Source organism: Cupressus sempervirens, chromosome 8, assembly GCF_028749045.1.
Source record: "Cupressus sempervirens isolate cs-2001-9-10 chromosome 8, ASM2874904v1, whole genome shotgun sequence".
NCBI lineage: Eukaryota > Viridiplantae > Streptophyta > Pinopsida > Cupressales > Cupressaceae > Cupressus > Cupressus sempervirens.
Window position 1 is genome coordinate 595949113 of NC_143125.1, and position 21148 is coordinate 595970260.

At 33.0% G+C, this 21148-nt stretch overlaps 2 pseudogenes; both read right to left on the reverse strand.

Annotated features, from left to right (window-relative positions):
• Window positions 1-3564: 3564 nt before the first annotated feature.
• On the reverse strand, window positions 3565-5040 carry LOC149543849 (sucrose-phosphate synthase 1-like; annotated as a pseudogene).
• Window positions 5041-14394: 9354 nt separating this feature from the next.
• On the reverse strand, window positions 14395-20265 carry LOC149543850 (beta-galactosidase 1-like; annotated as a pseudogene).
• Between the last annotated feature and the right edge of the window lie 883 nt (window positions 20266-21148).

The following is a 21148-nucleotide window of genomic DNA, read 5'->3' on the forward strand; positions in this document are numbered from 1 at the left end:
AGCAGAAAGGATATATACAATAATGGTATTTAATAAGAGCATGATAGAATAAATACATATTAGTATTATATCTACAATGAACCATAAGTATATACTAGTGTTAAAAGGATTAGACTATCAGTACTCTCCAACACCAACACAGAGAAACATTTGGACATTAACAACATTTAGCAAGAGACTATATTACAAAACTTCACAAACTAATAAGTGCATTTATGATAATGATTCATCAAGATTATTAAATACAATTTGTACATATCAACATACATAATGTTGAATGCTTCAACTATGTGATTATTATTATTATGGATATCTCAATAGCTTATTATGATGAACATGTAAATGTGTGTAACTCTTTGAATCCCATCTTGAATCCTAGAATGGACCAAAGGGTCTTTATGCTAGATTTCCAAGGAACCCACTTACAAACTCCTCCCAACTACACAAGATGGTGTGTATTTTTAGGAAGATGAAGAAAATGTTAAAAGAAGTTACAAGCTACAAAGTGAGAAAGTTGTGGTAGACATCCCTGTTGGACTTGGTGTAGAATGACTAATCCTTAATCACTCACTATTTTTGCTTAAGAGGGTAGGTTGGTCTTTTTAGGGAGAGGCAGAGTAATTCCTTGGAAGATAGATGAATCCCAAAAGGGAATAAGTATAGGTTCATGAAGCCATAAAGAAGTCTGGTTGTAAATAGGTTTCCATCTACCCTAACACATGTAATTCCCCATCCTCCTTAGGGATAGTGATTAGGAGAGAAGTAAGGAATTGGGGCTTAAATATATTAACTATGAAATGTATTATGAACCATTAACTATTTCATAATTTAATACAAACCATTAACTTTTTTCGATCTATTGAGCTATACCCAATTGAATCCAAAGCCTTTTCTAACAAAAAGAAAATGGGTACTTGAAGTTGAGCATGAATAGAGGTATCCTAGTTGTCCATTTATAGTGAAAGCATCTGAAATATTGGGCACACCTCAAGTTTCATTTACTTTAGCTTCAATTTCAATGGGATCACTATTCCACCACTCCCCTATTCATTTATGTAAATGTAAAGTTTAAGCAGTTAGAGTGACTAATAAATGTAATGACTATCCAGTAGGAATGCATGAGGAAAAGTCTAAGAGATTGAAAGATGCAAATCATTGGCATAGAAATTCCTTATTGTAAATTACCCTTTCTTTATACATACAACATTAACTTAGATTAATCTTGTAACAATAAAAAATGAAGAATTATTTCACAAATAGAGATATGGTATAGCTTGTCATCTGACATTGGAACTTGTTTTTTTTATCACTACACCATTATCTTTTGTTTAGAAGGGGTCCAGATCAAGCACATTTTCCAAACCAATGAAATTGTCTTCTGATCAAAAGATATTGCATAGTCGAATAGATTCAAGCATGGACTATACACTTCCAACTAAAAATACAACATTATGCAAATGAACCCAATATAATTGAACCATCAAAAAAAATAAAAGTTATGCTAAAGCAACTGATATAATTGAACCCTGCTACACTACAAATAAAATAAAAAATGAATGGGTAAAAGGATAAGTCTGACCTTAGAAGGATTTAATTTTCCACAGCCCATAGAAATGGATCACTCTTTTTGAGTTATACTATGTATTCTTTTTAAGCTCAAACAAAGTGTTTAGACTTAACCTAGCCTTACAGATCTTCACTAAGCAATAGACCAAGATGACATGTTTTCCTAGAAGAGAGGAATTCCTAGTATTACCATCTCTCAAAAAGAAAAAATAACTTATTTTTGAAGTAAGTAAAAACCACTCCTAAGGGTTCATACACAGCTTTATGGTTTCACAATGAAGTAACCCTAAAATAGAGGTGTTACAATTAGCTGGAAAAAGTCCCCCACCCCTTAATCCAACTACTTCATCAAACTTCATCCATGCCATGCATGGAATCATTGCCCTAATTTTTGCACCACACTATTTATCTTTTTTTGTTACAAATTTAGTAGGTTTATTGTGCTACTTTGACTGATATAAAGTTGCAAATTTTTCCTTCTAAGTTACCAAGGCATGACAAAAATTTTCCATCAGTTTCTTCTTTCTTGTGTCAAACAAATATTTTTATAGAAGCTATCAACTCGTCACTCTTAAAGACTTCATAGTCTACACTTACAATAACTTTCATTATATTTGGGCTTTCTAGAAGAACAACATCCTCTCTTCAATAATTGCAAGGACTCCTTCCCATTTTTTCACTTCCATTCTTAACAATATTAATTATTATTATCATCTTGTGCACACCTAGAATCAACTCTTCATAGTCCATGTCACCTCTTTCTCCCATTAACACACACATGTTAGCTATATCTAGACACCAGATCTAGAAATGTTAAGCAATATTCATAATAGGTTTATATATCATCAATACTTGCTGAGAATAATAAATCTATTTGAATTGGACAAGGAATGCATGCAAATATTTTGATCTTGACTATCTCAAAGCTTGAGATTTGGAACCATGTAAAGGAAATATCTACAATCAAGAACAATTTTGACAGTAAATGACATGGCACCGTGCACCTCTTATTCTCAGTTCCTTCAACAAATCATCTACTCTAGGAGCCTACAAAAATTTGGAGGATAAAGCTTAGAATATTAGCTAATGTTAGTCACAAATTAAGATACTCTCTTAATAGTCATGTTTTTCCTTGGGAATCTGGAGTAATTTCTAACAAAACAAGTTGTGCCTACTATTTCATTAGACATATTCAATTTTTGTGTTAGGTAATCAACACAAAAATTGTTATTTGGAACAATACTAGGAAATTATTCTAAAAAGAAAGAATACATTGAAAACTATAAATAGCATAACCTTGCAATAACTTAGTCATGGTAACCATAGATTTGGAACTCATAGTGGATATGTTCTTCACTTTATAGGCCAAGAAATTAGAATTAGATGCTAATGCATCTTGTTCAAAGAATGGAGAATCCTTTAGTCCACTCAATTTTAACATATGTTTTCTCAGTGCTACTGCATTCTCCCAGTAGTAATCTATATAAGAATCATATTCTAGATCTAGAAATATGGGTGAATCTATATTATCACTAGGGACATAGAAGAGGTCACTTCCATTGCTGCAAATTAGGGCATCAAAAGAAGATAGACTAATTGAACAATACTGGAGCAAAGAAAGTGTTTTTGTAACTATCAATGAAGTTGACAAAACAAATCCAAATGATACATAGGTGTGTATAGAGAAAATTTCATTGGCAATCTCTTGCATCATATTCACTAGTTTTTGAGCGTGCAAGGTTCTTCATTGGAATCATAGCAATCAACTACAATCACATATAGATGATTTCTTCTTCTTAGAAGCAATTTTTCTAGTGATTTTAAGCTATTACCATGTTCAAGATTTTGTTTTTCCCATCCATTCTACTCATGCCTTTCTTGTGCATTGGATGATCTTCCCTTAGATCTCTCTATAGATTTCCTAATATTCTCAAGAATGCCTTCATTATGAGAAGTGTCACCTTGCACAAGTCTATCTAAACTATTGAATGAACTAGATTAATAATCTAGGTCCAGAGAAAGTTTGAGAGATGTATCTTGTACATCCTTAAATGAATCAGCCTCTAATTCCGATTCTACATTTTCAACAGGATCATCTGCCACTGTGGGTGTCTCATCCTTCATTGTGAAATTCTTAACAAATATAATTTCCAATGTTGAGACCAAGAATAGAGGTGAATGTTCCTCAATCCATTTTGTCTATACTTAGACCAGAGGTTCTTATCGGCTACAAGTCTGTAGAGAGAAGATGCAATAGACTTGTCATCATGGGGATCTATTAATAACCTATTTTGTAATGCCTACACATAAAGTGATTGAAATTAATCAAACACTAATATATTATATGAAAACTCTATTACAAATTCTTGAGCTAAAATTCTTAGATATAGACTATCCCCGATGAATATCAACTGGTCCTCCCTTCTTTGTGGCTACCATGGGCAATCCATGTGCACCTGCCTGCACAAAATCAATTCTTTACTATGTGAACTTCTTTGTGATGATTTAGATGGCACTACTCATGTGTTTAGACTTGTTTCATCATTCCTTATGATTTGGAATAATACACATACACTCTCTCTCAGAATTCCTCACATGAATTTAAAACACAGCTGATAATAAAACGTTTGTTAACCTACCTCAATGAGAGTCAAGCCAAAGGGTTCCACTAAAGATGGATTAATGAAAATACCGTACACATTATAACACAATAATTCTGAAGGTACATGAATTTCATCTATCATGGAGAATGCAATATAGTTTAGATTTTTTATCCAATATATAGATAGAAAGCTTCATTGACCTTTGGTTTTATAGTAATTCTACAGATATCACTGGCATTTGATTATTTGTGATGCTTTGGATATGCCACTTCTCTATACAAATCATACTTTTTAATTAGCTTTAGAATAGTAGTCAACAAATTTGCACTTGCTGTAGGCATTAGATCAATACCATCTTGATTACCCATGATCAACATCTATCAATTTATAATAGAAACTAAAAATCATTAGCTACAAAAGTAATGGAGCATGTCACAGAAAGTAGACAAAATTTTAGAAAAAAGGCATACCAAATTTGCTAATTTCCTCGATTTGTTGCACTCCCCAAAAGCCTACACTAAAGTTGTGATATTTTTTTAAGGATTAGGTCAAGAAAGAGTCAATATTATTGGCTTTGAAGTGTTGTTCAAAATCACAGGGTCTAAAAATTAAACTATGGTTGTCAAGTCCATATCATTTATGGTAAGTTCATGACAATGCATTAGACCTAAAAATGCTTGTGTTTCCAATTAGAGTGCACATGTTTATGCATCCAATTTGTAAAGTATACCAAACCCCATATAGAGGGAAGGAAAAAAGTTTGTCCCTCTCTTACCCTAGCCCACAAAGGGGACTCAGATAATGGAGTAGGATAATTCTCCAAATCTTCCTCTATGCTATCACCTTGTACAACAATGTTGCTAAAGTCCATTCTAGGAGGTATGACCTACAAAAAGTATAACCATTATTGGAAAATTATGACTTCACATTGTAACAAGCATCCATACCTAGGAATGCATTGACTATTTCTCATACAAGTACACATAAATGGAACAATCCATAGAAGATGGGTTTGAGCCCAATGTCAAAAGATGAATTTGACTTTTGTGATATTGTACTAAACTTTGGTGAATGCCTTATTATCTTTTCAAAATCTAAGATGTGGATTGAGTAGAGGTTACAAATAATGTAAAGCAAAGATGTTTTATGGAAAGAAATAAATGATTTATTTTAAATTTCAAACCTTCCCATTGTATTACTAAATTGCCAAGAAAGTCCGCAGTGATTCATGGAGACACAAAAACCACTTATCAAGTGTTAGATTATTTGGTGCAAAGCTTCTAGTGAGGAAGAAGATTGTATTGATCCACCATTAAAAAAAAAAAAAAAAATTTATGTCAAATGACATTAAAATTTTGTAATCTAAAATTAAATTTTGAATTGAATGTGACAATACCTTGGAATGACTAGTGAAGTGGTTTCAATTTGGCAACAAAGACTGGGTTTCTAAGGCCATCCTAGTGGCTATTGAAAATTCCATAGGTTTCTTCAAATCGTGGCTACTTGTTCCAAATATAATAGCTCCCTTGCAACATCCACAGAGCTGCTCAAAGTCTACTCAATGCACATGTACTTTTTTTCTATGTTTCTACAAATGCATCCAATTCAGGAACCTTAATAGAAGACATTCTTTATTTGATTTTTAATGATAATGGACTTCATGGAGAGTGGTTATGCCTATTTTCACTCATCTAAAGCTTGATTTGACATAGAACCCATTTCAAACATTCCCCAAGGAAGAATCAGAAAGGAATAAGGATTGATATGATATGACATGGTAGATTTTAATGGCATCCATGAGGCTAAAGTAGCCTATGGGACCCACATGATCACTCCCCCAATGTAGGAGCATAACTAATCTAGCTGCAAAGTTTTGGTTAACTTGTCTCTCCTTCTCTGAAGTTTGATAATCAAAGTTGTTCCCTTCACTTGATCTTCTTTGAATAAGTAGTTGAAGTCATAGTTCTACAATATGTCTGTGTAACTGGATCTGATGTCACTATATGTTAGGCAATCCTTGACAAAGTGTTGCTCTATCTCTACTACTCCCATATTAAAAAATTATTAATCCATGAGAAGAAAATCGTACACATTTTGATTTTTCTGTCATATCTTCCTCAAAACTTTCCATGTAGAGAGCTTTCGATTGAATATAATTCTTAGTTGAGTTTTTGTTGTTTCTTGATGTGAAACAATTGATATCCACATTACACTTAGAATTTTCTCCTTTTTTTTTGTTTCCTAATGTGAAACAATTCATGTCCACATTACACTCAGATTCATGCCCATTTTTGTTGTTTTCTCCATTTCTAAACAACAAATATGGGCTTTTGATTAAAGGAATTCCCTAGGTTTATATCATTTTCACATAATCATTAATCATAGAAGCTATCATCAAACACAAAATTCACACACAACTCAAGCATACAATCAATGCAATACAAAAGGCTTAAAATAATAAAATTCCATATCAAAAATGTCAATTTTAAAAAGGAATACATTGTTTCACACAATTGACTAGTAAATTTGGAATTAACAAGCGTAATGTATTTTTTTCCTAATTTTGAGAGTGAGAAATCTGTCATATCCTCCATATGTAGTCCACAAATGGATTTTTTTTTAAGTCACATGCCTCAAAATAGTCAAAGGTTTCTAGATTTTCATAGAAGAAAAATGAAGTTGTGCATTTTATATCATCTCAAGTTTATGACATGAAGCAATAGTAGAAAAATAATCCTTTGCCAATTTGTCTACTCATAAAATCATAGAAAGTGCACATCTAAGAATTGATGAGTTTGCAAAAAAGAGTGAAGAAGAAAGCAACAAAGAGCTTGAGCATTATAGAAGATTTCTTTAATATAAACCTGATACCCTACCAAATCTATCGGAAAGAGATGAAGCTTCACTTCTCTAGTCCCCAAAATCTCCAATAGCTACCAAGTTGTAGATAGTGCAACTAGAGTCATAGTCTGAAGGAATCAAGTCACAGTTAGAAGCTACTGAGCTACTCCAAGAGCAAACCAAGTCTAATGGACTTGAGTCATAGACAATGGGACCTAAGCTTGACACTAAATTTCATAACAAAATCAATAAATCCAAAGAACTTATGTCAGTAAAATATGTTAGAAGGCATCATGCACCTAATTAGATCATTGGAAGAAAATTAAATGGAACAATGACAAGAAGAAAATTGAAAGGTACATGTTTATTTGCTAAATTTGAACCTAGAAATATTAAAGATGCTTTGGATAATGAAGGCTAGATTGAAGCAATGAATGAAGAAATAGAATAGATAGAGATAAACAAAACTTAGAATCTTATTCCTAGACCCAAGGATAAAAATATAATTAGCACAAAGTGGGTATTTAAAAATAAGCTAAATGTATATGGAAAATTATATAGAAACAAACAAAGGTTGGTATGTAAAGGCTATTCTCAAAAAGAAGGTATTGATTAATGTGAAACTTTTGCTCCTATTGCAAGTTTAGAAGGTGCTAGAACTTTACTAGCATATCTAGCTTACAAAGGATTTAAAGTTCACCAAATGGATGTAAAATCTGCATTCTTGAATGGAATTCTTGATGAGGAAGTCTACATTGAACAGCTAGAAGGTTTTATAGACCCTAGCAAAAGGGACATGGTTTATAAATTACATAAGGCATTATATGGTCATAAACAAGCTTCCAGAGCTTGGTATGAAAGACTTAATAACTACTTGATACATATTAGTTTTCAAAGAAAAAATGACAATAGTAGTCTATATATCAAAGAAGGGCCAAATAAGAGGATTGTGTTGGTAGAAATATTTGTTGATGACACATTACTCATAGGGAATGATGGCTTCTACAAAGAATTTGAGATGTCTATGTTTGGAGAGATAAAATTCTTTGTTAGATTGCACATTCAATAGACGAAAGATGGTATCTACAGTACTTAATCTAAATATATCAAGGAGACACTAAAGAAATTTGGAATGGAAGATTCAAGACCATTTGGAACCCCTATCACTAGTACATTTGAGGTCATTTTTTGACTTTTATTTGTTGAAATTTTTGGCCAAATTCTAACCAAATTCAACCAAATTCAACCAATCCATTGGTCAAAAAAACTGCAGAGAAGTGTTGGTCAATTTCTACCAAGCATTGGTCAAAATTTTGACCAATGCTTGGGAGAAAACTCCATAGCATTGGTCAAAATTTTGACCAATGCTTGTTGACGCATTGGTCTAAATTTTGACCAATGCTTGGTAGAAAACTCCAAGCATTGGTCAAAATTTTTTTGAAGCTCACACTTGTTGAGGTCCACTTCAACAATGGCCCTTCCTATGAAATTGCTGTCTAAAACCTTTCTAATGAGATAATGTGTTCTGAGCTCTTCATTAGTGGGATGGAATGTGAATTAAGGAGGCTATTGTGCATCACTCATATCATGACTATAACTAAAGTTAAGAGCCTCTATTATTTAATTCTCTTCCCTATCACCCATATTGCATGGAATGTGAATCCAGGAGGCAGTTCTGCATCACCCATATCATGATTGTAACTAAAGTTAAGAGCCTCTATTATTTAATTCTCTTCCCTATCACCCATATTTGCAAATATGGGTGATAGGGAAGAGAATTAAATAATAGAGGCTCTTAACTTTAGTTATAGTCATGATATGGGTGATGCACAACTGCCTCCTGGATTCATGTTCCATCCCATTGATGAAGAGCTCACAACACATTATGTCATTACAAAGGTTTTAGACAGCAATTTCATAGGAAGGGCCATTGCTGAAGTGGATCTCAACAAGTGTGAGCCTCAGGGAGGGTTCAATTCCCTCCTTTATTATTCACACTATTCTAAATGTAACAAAAATTAGTCTAGATTAAACCACTTAAGTTCTGTAGCAACATGGGCATTACAGTAGAGGATCTGACATGCCTTTCCCTCAAATCTAAAAACCAATAATTATCTCATCATGGAAACATTTATACCAACTTGGTTTTTTTCTCAATTATAAGAAAACCATCCAACATTCTTTCTAATGGAAAGCTTTGATAGTATCAAGGGCATAATGAAGCATTTTGCAGCAATCACAAAGGAAATCTTCCAATTTTCCATATACCAATTCAAACTTAAATAAATCTTGCTGATCTAACAATATCCCATCATTAAAAGTTCCATAAAGGCATGCAAACATTTTTAGATCAGCATAAGATCCATAATACTAAAATGTACTTGTAATATGCATTTGGAGATGATGCATAGAACCTCTATCTACAAGAGTCATTCTATGAAAATTCCTACAAAAATAACAAAGTTCCAGATACAAGCAAACAATAATGTGCTACTCATCTTGCATCCTATGCCTTCCCACACCTGAGATATTAATATCTTTAATTTATGAAATAGTAAACGCTGCCACCAAAATCTCTTCAAATTCTCAAGCTATGAACTAGCAACTTGTATAATATTTCTGCAGTTCGATTCTCATTCAGCCACCTCAAGCTACAAGAGCCTCTTCTTATATAAAAAGAATGCTGCCTTTAAAAAACTAAGTCATGCCTCTTAGAGATTGATTCTATTCTAGCGTATGATAGCCTCATGATCACATATCTGTATGCCATAGAGATGTGTTAAGGAGATATCATACTAAGACAACACTATAGTCTACTACTCAAACCCCAGTAAGCTCTCACAAACAAAAGATTAGACTTCACTATCAAAGGCTTAAATTTTATAGTAGAAAATCAGACAATTATACTTACAGTTTAATAATAGGATGATCCATTTCCATGTAAGTATCCACCACCCATGCCATGAATCAAATACAAAGAAAAGTAAGAACTTCCACCACTTGCAAATAACATTATAAAATAAATAGGAGACTTAATTTGACTTCAACATATGGAAGTGTTAACATAAATAAAATCATGCAATTCAACATGGTTGCTCAATATTATCTTCTTGTTTGTAAGATTCAAATAAACTTAAATCAATGGAGACTCATGAAGATCTCAAGTAAAACTTGATTTACTATTCATATATTTCCAAGTCTGGCCAATAGAAATAGTAAACATTTATCAACTTTCTATTTAAATGGGAAGTTACACAAGGTTCCTTAGAATGTAATCATTAAGGATGTATCACTAATATTTCAAGTATTAAGGATGTATCACTAATATCAAGTATGAGACACAATGATGATTGTATTTGAAGTATCAAGGATGTATCACTAATATTTCAAAATTAACATTTTTTAAAGCTTCACAGGTGTACTATTAATTATTAATGACTAAAATTTTGCTAGAAAAGATTTGAATATCAGTTATATCATTTACAAGGAACATTGATGAACTTGCTAGAATCTTGTTCCTCTCAAATTTTTTTGAAACTTGGGAGACTAGTTGCCCCTACCTCTTATTTATTTTCATCAAAACATGGAAGAATTGGTGGACTACTTACAAAGCTAAAATTTATCACTTAATTGTTAGAATTTCAAAGTTGAAATGATTAGATGTTGCAGTATAATTTTGATCAAAATGCACATCCGATAGTCACTTGTTATCCTTTTATGAGGCCTCAAGTCATCATGTACAAAAGGAAACCACAATTATTCAAAGACATTAGTTGATTTGTTGTCAAGCTACTTGTCACTGTGTGGATGGCAAGCATTGCATCTTGACAGACACGTATTGTAATAGAACTATAGGGTCACTATCAATTTTTTGGAGAGACAAGAATGCCCAGAACATGAAACATATATGCCTTAACCACATGAAATAAGACCCAAATCTGCGCACAAAACTCATAAACAAGGACCTAAACCAAATCCAATCCAAACATGTCACCTCAAATATACAAGGCAAATCCTATTCTACAAGGTGATACCAAATCTAGGCTCTAAGCTCATTGATAAGAGAGGCCATCAATAAACTAACATGCATCCTTGGAGGGATAAATTAGGCCCTAATTCAATTAAATTTCAAGTAATTCAGATCCTAGTCAAATGAGTGCTTTAATTGGGACCCATGGCTCTAAATCTAAGTTTACCCTAAATCTAAGTTTGCATTAAACTTATAGCTGCTTCTATCAACCATATGGACCTAAATCAGGCCTTAATTTAGATGAGGCATGACATAAATCTTCCCTCTAATCGAACACACATTTCCAATTTCAAATGCAAGGGCCTGATAACCAAATGTGTGGGCCTCTAATTGGGCCCAGATCTGAATACATTAGGCACTACCATTAAATGTGTGAGCTAGAGTTTGCAAATTGGACTAGAAAGAAATGCATTAGGCCCCAAATTGTGTAACGTGTGGACCTGAGGCCTTAGATCTGGCCCCTTGCTCAAGCAAATAGGCCTAATGAGGCTCAAAACTCAAAAAAATAGACCTTAAGAGAGAAAGAAAGAAATGAGCAAGCAACTATAGGAAAGGGAGTTAACAATGCTGAAAGTGTTGAGGCACGAAGGTTGGCACATTTGAAAGCTGATACATAAGAAATGACACATCAATCCAACTTCACCTCTACATGGAAGAAAATTGGAGACACCAATTTGGGCCATTTGACATTAAATTTTAAAAGGGATAGAATGTATGGAGTCAACCAATCCAAGGTGATCAAGATGATCATTATGAGTGGCATCACACAAGAAGTGGTCTTCCCTCCTATACATCACTGGATAGAGTTAGTTTTAGAGATGGAAAAAAACTACACTTTAACCACAAAACAAGTCCTCACACAGAAGGGAAATGTTGCAGCTCCAATCATAGTGGATACCATAAGAGATTTATTTTAGTAAAGATGAAGGAGATCTCATTTTGATGCATGGTCACCTGGGCATGTCTAGGGGCTATTTGGAGGAAGAAGAGATTCTTGGCATATGTTCTGAATGGACTCTAGCAACCACCATGCATGGTGCAGGGCACCCTGGCAAGAGCATGAGAGGAGAGTCATTTAGACTCATGAAGATCAAAGTGATCTTGAAAGATTAAGAGTTAAATGTAATCGGATCTATGATCCATCTTTGTATTTGATGTTTTGATGTAATGAAGCCTAAACTATAAAGATAATGTAATAGAGGTAAATGGTAATGAAAGATTAAAATGCACCTAAGGGGTTATTAAGGGTCATTTTGTGGATCCTAGCCTAGTTATGGGATTTAAAGACCTATATGGTATTGGACCAATGTAATATGGTCTCTAGAAGCCATTAAATATTGTAAAAGCGCTAAAAGTGCTCAAAAGTTGTACTTTTCCATGTTGGCAATTTAGGTCTAGTAAGGTTTGTAAGGGGTTTAGGTGTCTTTGGAAGGGTTAGTAAGGTTATAAAACCTTCAAAAAGGTTAGTGGAATTTATTAAAGACATATATGATTGTAAGTTGTCAAAGTTGACACTTTGTGTCAACTTAGACAACAAATTTTAGTTTATAACTGATTGTTACTATTACGGTTAGACAATAGTGGGTATTGGCCTTGTTTGGCTATTTAGTGGAAGGTGGTCAAGTTTGAAAGGAAATGGAGAGTTGGTTTTTGGAATAATAAGACATGTAATATACTCTGGAAGCAATAAAAACAAGTTTTTTCTCTATCAACTAGCCACTATTTCGGTATAGTCATAACCAATACCTCTGAAATGATAGCTGAGTTTGGCTCTCGATTGATCATGATGTAGGAATCTTAAGGAAGTTGTGTCCTATTATTTTCATGCATTTTCTTTCTTATTTCATAGTTTTTAGGTTCAAATAATCAGGCTGGTGTTTGCCAGATAGTGATTGGCAGAGCACAATTAAGTTTAGATTTGAAGTTTTCTACAATGTGGCAACTCTTACACCCTCTGTGATCTATGTGATTGGTGGAAGATCTCCACAATGTTGTACATACTTTTATATTATTATTTTTCTACAAGAGAATAGAGAATCTTAGTGGAGAAGTAGTTTTGATTGTTTATTTGTTGATTGTGAAAGAGCCTGTGTGAGCACCAATCAACATGAATGGGCTTTCCTTCAAGGGTAATGATATTTGGTGAAGGAATATGTATGGGGAGGAAATTTATGAAGTCTTGGTGCAGTACTTTTGTTTTGGTGATGTTGTTAGAGGTCTCATTGAACATGCCCTAGTTTAGTGACCCTAGAACCAAGGGTTTGGCAGCAAATAAATTGGATGGCTAATAGAACCTTGGAGATTTCAAAATATCTTGTTTTATGAGCCCTAGAAAGACTCTTTCAATGTTTGGGGACAAGAGGATAAGTGGCACTATGAGTTGCTTTGAAAATGGGAGAGAAGTAGGCCTTGTTTGGTGTCACTAGGGGTATTGGATCTTGGGTATGATCCAAAAGAGTTGATATTGAAACTTAGGGAGGATGTCTAGATCCCAAAAGGGTATCTTAATTAGGTTCTAGTTTCCCTAGTTATTTGGGAAATATTGGAGAAAAACCCAAATTAGTGACTCGGATAAAATGAACCACAGTTGTTAAGATGAACCATGATAATCATATCATTCATGGGATAAAATGGGGTTGTAGTAGAAATCATCTCTCTTTGAAAAATCTCATATTTTAATTATTTGACTGGAAAATTGCTCTTACCTAAAATTGCTAAGGAGCTGGCTTATTTTTGAATCTCCCATAAACAAAGGCTTCATTCGAGACATTTCAGCATTGGTGGTGAATTCAAGTCCAAGCTGCAAAAGCAAAGACATTTACATAAAAACTAAGCAACCCTATCTAGCAAGAAAAGATATATAGAGATTTTTGCTAAAATTACAAATTGATGCTGAAAAACATAAACCATAAGAATTGTTTTGTAGAATAATAAAACAAATGATGATAGCATACATTTCTCATTTCTAGGCTATTCTGGTGCTCAGTGGTAGATTTTTGTACCTGCTGAATTATGATGCATGGAATTATATGGAATATTTGATTATTTAATATAATCTACATGCATTATGCAATCATATGATTCAATATCTTACCTAGTCATACAATAGAAAAATGATAAGACAATTGACAATGATTTATGATTTACTAGGATGTAAAATATGCAAATGCCATGATAGTCAAGATCAATCTCACAAAGTTTAAGAAGTGATGCTTGATAGCTTGACTTGTTTCAGAGGCAGTCACAAAAGGATCAAATGCCCTGGAAAGAAATCCATTACTGTAATATACCTAAAACTTCCCTTAACAAAAATAATATCTGCTACCAATTTATTCCAAATCCAAGCAATCAAATTCAAAATACACTAAGCCAACGGTTTCCAATTGTTTGCAGCCAGGATCGAGGAATATGATACCTAAAAAACAAAAATTATTGTCTATCAACTAAATATTCCTCTTAGTAGCTCTGTCTTTGTTTTTAAAGCTCTTAAATTCAAATTTTACCAAAAAAGTTGTAGTATCATCCATAAATTGGCATCAAGTAGAAAATTGAACACAAAAAATATAAGAAATCTCACCAACGTTGAGATAGTTGGCCACAATTTTCAGCACATTTCTTTGGATGAAAAGTTCCTTGATAGTTGCATCCATCTGAGCAGACACCATTGACATGATAAGAAGGCCAGTACCATCCAATATTCTAACCATTTACCCATGCTTGGCCTTTACCCATTGTGCTCAAATCCAATCCTACTAGATCTTCACTAGCTGGTGCATCAAATGTTGCATGTACAGTAATAATTTAAATTTTAATGAAAAATGTTTTAAAAAGTACACAAATTGTAACTATGCAAACCTTTTCATGGTTCCCATGGTTGCTGACACAATCGTAGATTTAACATTTAAAATCAGGAGCATACCTTGTACCATATTAGTGGCTATCTCTAAGGGACAACTACTTCTTTCATCGATTTAATAGAGGAATGCCCATCTATTGTACTGAGATCCATTGATTCACCTTTCAAACCAACTTGCATGCACAAAAAATTAGATATGCATATACATAGAAAAATATTACAAAATGAGCTAGAGTTGTATTACCAATCATAATAAATCACAAGATTCCAAACAAGCATTTCTCCCAGAAATTTGTATCACACATTTGTAATCCATTCAATACCATTCACCCTTTTACATTTGAACTCCAAAAAAAAATCCTTTATGTCAAAAACTAAAGCTCATATTCTTGAATATTAAGGAAGAAACTTAAGTTGTTCTAGAATCTAAAGAGAAGAAAATTAAAAGATACCTAGGTGAACTTGTCATAGGTAAAATGTGTACAGTCATCATGTTATTCTAATTTGAGAAGACATATATAGAAAAAAATATGGTGCTGTTGGGATGTTTGGAAAGAAAAATAATCAATTTCAGTTCAAATTGTGATATATTAAGCAAAGTACAAACATCACCAGCTTAGCAGGAAGACACAAAATGACATATTTGATCCAAAATTGATGACTTCAATCGTGTTTTATTACTTATCAATTTGTGCTCTCGAAAACATGTATCATATCTAAATAATTTAATCAATAATTAAAGATTTAAATTTATATAAACTATTCTTTTCTACTCCAAATTATAGTATCCTATTTAAGAAAACAAAATAACAAATTTTTATTAACATGGTTCATACCTAGTAAGACCACTTTTGTATTGACAAGTCTCGTGTTCCCTCCTTAAAGCCACTAAGGGTAAGTGGAACAAGAATCCCTATATTCCAAGATTCAAAATGGGGTCCAATATTTTGTAACATAAATTGATAAATCAGGAATTAGTATCTAATGTGGAAAAGCATTATACTATTATAGTGACAACCAGTAATATTATATCTGATTTTATTTCACATAAACAACTAGTGACTAAATTCTTATACATGAAATTAGACATAAAATATTGCATTAACATGGTTCATACCTAGTAAGACCACTTTTGTATTGACAAGTCTCATGTTCCCTCCTTAAAGCCACTAAGGGTAAGTGGACCAAGAATCCCTATATTCCAAGATTCAAAATGGGGTCCAATATTCTGTAACATAAACAGATAAATTAGGAATTAGTATCTAATGTGGAAAAGCATTATACTATTATAGTTACAACTAGTAATATTATATCTGATTTCATTTCTCATAAACAACTAGTGACTAAATTCTTATACAAGAAATTAGATACTAGCATCACTACACCTACTATTTTCACTTTTGCATATGCCAAACAAGACAAAAATATAGAAGCAATTGCACATATGTGGTTTGAAAAAAACTTGTAAACCAAATGTCATACTCAAGAGTGCAATTATGTTTGTTCCAACCCTAAGCTTCAAACCAAATGGATATTTCAATTTAGGGTTTTCCTTGCTTCCAAATTGAGAGCCTGTCAAAAGCATAAATCCAACATGAAAAGTCCTCCCAATTCTCAATTTCTATGTCTCAACATCCAAAAACCAAAAACAAAAACACAAACCAAACTAGAAATTATTAGTCCACTTTGATTTTTTGACTCAACAACACTAAATTAAAAAACACACTCTGAATTCAGGGATGTTGGATGATCTTATACCTGCAAATTCTCCATTGATGAAAACATGCAATGCATCACGCACTAAATCTATAGAAAGAACTGAAAGAGCACCATTCTTTATAAAAGGCTCATCCTCACCAACTTCAACACTATACCATACATTATACAACAAAAATATTAATATGTGAAATTGCCAATTTGTGCCCAACAAAAGAAAACTCTTAGGTTTGAATTGATTTAAGATTCTTGTTTAACAAACTAGATTCGTGTTCAACAAACAAAGTTACAAACTAACCATATGACTATTCATTAAGTAGTCTTCCTATCCACAATTCAACATTAAACATTTAGAATCTAGAGGAAGCATTAAATAATACATCTGCTTGGAAGAAAAACAAAAATAATTGTTTATGATTTCCTTAAATATTCCTCTATTATCAAGAGTAACATGTTAATATTTAATGGAGTCAAAAACTTAAATTGTTAAGACATAAGAGCATTCAAAGCTTAGATACAATCAATACGGATACCATTAAACAAGTCAAATGTGAAGTGTAAATGATAAGCAAGGAATAGCAAGAAAAATATTTCCAAAAATGGAAAAGATACGAATGCAAGACATTGACTAAAGTTATTCCATAGAAAGCATAAACATGCAAGAGATCAACTAAAGTTATCTTGTGATCTATGGATTAGAACGGAATTAATTTTCTAACCTTTCTAAGATATAGTTACAAATCTCAACAATGTGAAAATTGGAACCAACAGAAAACAATCATTCTAATTAGTAAGAATGTTTGATAAAATATTCACCTCGATAACCATTTAGAAAACTACAACATTAAACAAAGATGTGGAAAAGGTATATCTCACCTCGTAGTGTACCACAAGTCATTGGTATTATCTCTTGTAGTGTTTATCTGCTCTAGCAAACCTATTGCAGTGAGAGAGCTATCCGCATTAGAGGTAACATATTCCTAGAATGATTCCCAAGAAAATACCTTAATAGGTGTCATTTTCATTTGAGTTGTTTGGACATCAACCTATCATAGAACATGTGAATTTATTAGTGCCATAAATTCTGCAACTCATGTGCAACTGAAGTAATTCAAATACATTCTATCAGTGTATAGAAGAAATATAATGTACTCTAGAAGAGAGCATATTTTAATAAATAATTTTTCACACTGAGTTTCTATAGTTAGGGAGAATGCTAATAGACCAAGCAGGGATGTGATAGTGCCGATTGTTAAAAAAGACTACTGCATTAGAGTTTGCATCAAAATTTGCAAGGAAAGCAACACAACTTCCACGCCCTACAAAAATACACATAAGACTAAAAAGAAAATGTTGTTAGCTCATTGTGTTTATAATAGCATTATCAACTTCTTAATTGTTTTTTCCCCCTTTTTCAAATGAGACTTTAAAGTTTAATCTAAAAAGAGTCTATAAAGTAGCAAACTAGTCAACATGCTCAACTTACTTGCTAATAAGTGCCAAGAGAGTTAACTTGAGGATCACCACTAACTAAAGTAGCCTCCCAAAGCTTTATAGCCTTATGTAATTCCATAAGATGTCCCCACTTTGGTTTCCTGAGAAGCCCTGCAAAGAAAGGAAAAGAACAATAGTTCATGTTCTTACTCCTCAAGACTTTGTAGTATTTTTGAGATAGAATAAAAATACCAAGCTCAAAACAATTTACATGTTTAAAATTATTGAAGATCCGTCTGATTTAATTTGACCCTAAGGTACAAAGGAACTTAAAGCCGGATATAAACCTCATCTTTTATAAAGATAAAAAAATGTATTACTCTTTAAGAATTTTATATAATTCAGAAAAAAAATATCTATTCCAGTTTGACACTGTTAACAAAGAAGAATATCAGCACAAGTCTTATCTCATGCCTAACAAAACATACCATATTCATCAATAGGTGCATCATAGTCATAACTAGTTGTAATGAAAGGCCCTCCTGTAGTACGGCCAAAATTTGTTCCACCATGATACTGCAAAGAAGAGAAACTAAATTAATATTAAAAATGAGGCCATATAAGAATGGCATGTGCTAGGATAACCCATTTTCTTCAAGGTGAGCTCTACCATATAATAGTTCACAAATGATCCTCCTTTCTGAATAAAGTGAGCAACTGCAAAGCCCAGATCTTCAACAGGTCTATGAGTAGTAGTACCCCCAAATTCTATAAACCCACAAAAATAATAGATAGTGAACTTATAATTATAATGTTAATGGCATTCAGTGTACCCACTGGTTGAAATTTAAAAAAGAAAACACTTTACTATCATTTCTTAAAAAGCTAGAATCTGCAAGCCATCAAGAAGACCAATTTCCTATTTACTACAAATAGCACTATATAAGAAATTTTCAAAATTCAACAGCATTGAGAAGAGGGAACGATTTGTACTAGCCACTCCATGCCTCAGTCCACATTGATGGTTTGTAGGGTTTGTTAGGTACAAAGTTGTCATAGTAGAAACCGTTGCAAGTGTTAATCTATCAACAATATTCAACAAAAGGGTTGAAGCATTTGAATACTTAGATTATCCACAAGAATTATTAAAGGAACATAAAATAACATGTAGACACCTTAGAAACCTGAAAGGTTACATTACATTATTTACCACTTCTTCAATTGTTTGGATAAGTGTACATTACATTAAAAATACAAAAACTTAAATGCTAGGAAACTAAACTGATGAAATGGATTTAGTGTAATTGCAAGGACACAAGATAATTCCAAAATGACCATCACAATTGATAGATGCATTAGAGTCCCCAAGCCTTAAAACATAAATGGGTCATATGAAATGGAACTCACCACAGGATTTGGTTCATCATCCTGTTTGCACATAACCCAGGGTACACCCATACCCAATCCATTAGCCATTTGTGTAGCCCAGTTCATGTATGATGCCCTAGCAGGCCCAAACACCACTTCATCAGGTTTGTATTCATTTTCTACCTGTGATGAGGATGAATTAGTAGGTTAGGGTATTCATTGATTCCATATAGATGTACACTTAAAACTCTTCTTGTTTTAGTGATCTTTTGTAAGATCAGTGGCCTTAAGATAGAAAAAATTTCCTTAACACATATTCATGGTAACGTTGTAAGAAACACACACACCTGGGACATAATAATAGGTCCACCTTGAGACTCAAAGAACCCTTCACTCTTCATTAAGTCCAAAACCTTTGATGTAAAACTTTGCATTGCCATCTGTAGTACTCATCAATTATTCAATATGAGAAACTGGATCAAATATTATGCATTAAAATCCTATAAAGATACAAGGCATTTATAAGTCTTAAAAGTGTCATCATTTTAGAGAGAAGCACCTTGAAAGGCATGTTATCCATCCTGAAGCTGATGCCAAGGATAAACTTTAACCAAACTGGAAAGCCCCTAGAAATTGATCAATAGCATTAATATCCACATTTAATAAACCATGTTGGGTGTTTGAAAGAAGAGAACCTTGCATGTAATATAGATCAGTTACAAAAAATTATGCCCAAAATTCCATTCGACATAGACATAAGGACCAATTTGAAGGCTGACATATAATCCTTCCTCTTGCACTGTCTTCACGAACTTTACTAGATCAAATCTCCCCTCAAAATAGTACTGCAAAAGAAATAAAGCAATACAAAGTCAACAATAACTTCAGTAGCTTTGGAACCTACAACATACTGTGAATCTAAATGCAGCCCTATACAACTGAGTAATTTTAAGAAAAATTCATGACATTCATTGGAGAGAATCTAGCTTTTACTTAATAGGACTATGAGAAATGATTTGCATGCTATGGACATTGAAATTTGATGTAAATATGAGCTCTTCATAAACACTACGATGATAAATAGTGCATGCATTAAGTCCAGTGGAAAAGAAGATGCTAGCAAATCGGAAGCCCTTTATTAATTCTTATATTATATAGTAGGCAAAATGACTAGCTTCCAATATATGTGCCAAGAGTGCACATATATATGTGGCTTCAAATTATTTTATGAAAAGGAAACACTTAGGACTAACATTAATTTACACATCAGTTTCCTAACATGAAAACTACCATCATAACATGTGCATTAAAATTAAAGTCAAACACAACTTATTTTTAAGTGCTTGGATTCTGTTTGTTCATTTGTTGATAGAGAAAATAGAGAGAGATGCTGCAACCTATAGCTTCATCTCCATATCCAATGCGTGATAACTTTTTTCACCCAAATCCATAGCCACCAACACCCTTTAACAATAATTTTAAAGAAGACCCAGCACAATAGTAGGGCATAGGGGTAGGGGCCAACCCTTTAGAATATTGGGGGGGCATTTGACTAAATGAAAGCATGAGTAACCTAGGACCAGTAACAAATTTATCAGCTAGAAGGATATGAATCAATCCACCAACATGCCTATTGCCACAGGATTGAAAATGTGTACCATGCCTTACAAATCTAATACCATAAGCTATTTCTTAAAAAAATATGCATAACCTCTACAATATACCAAAAAGCCT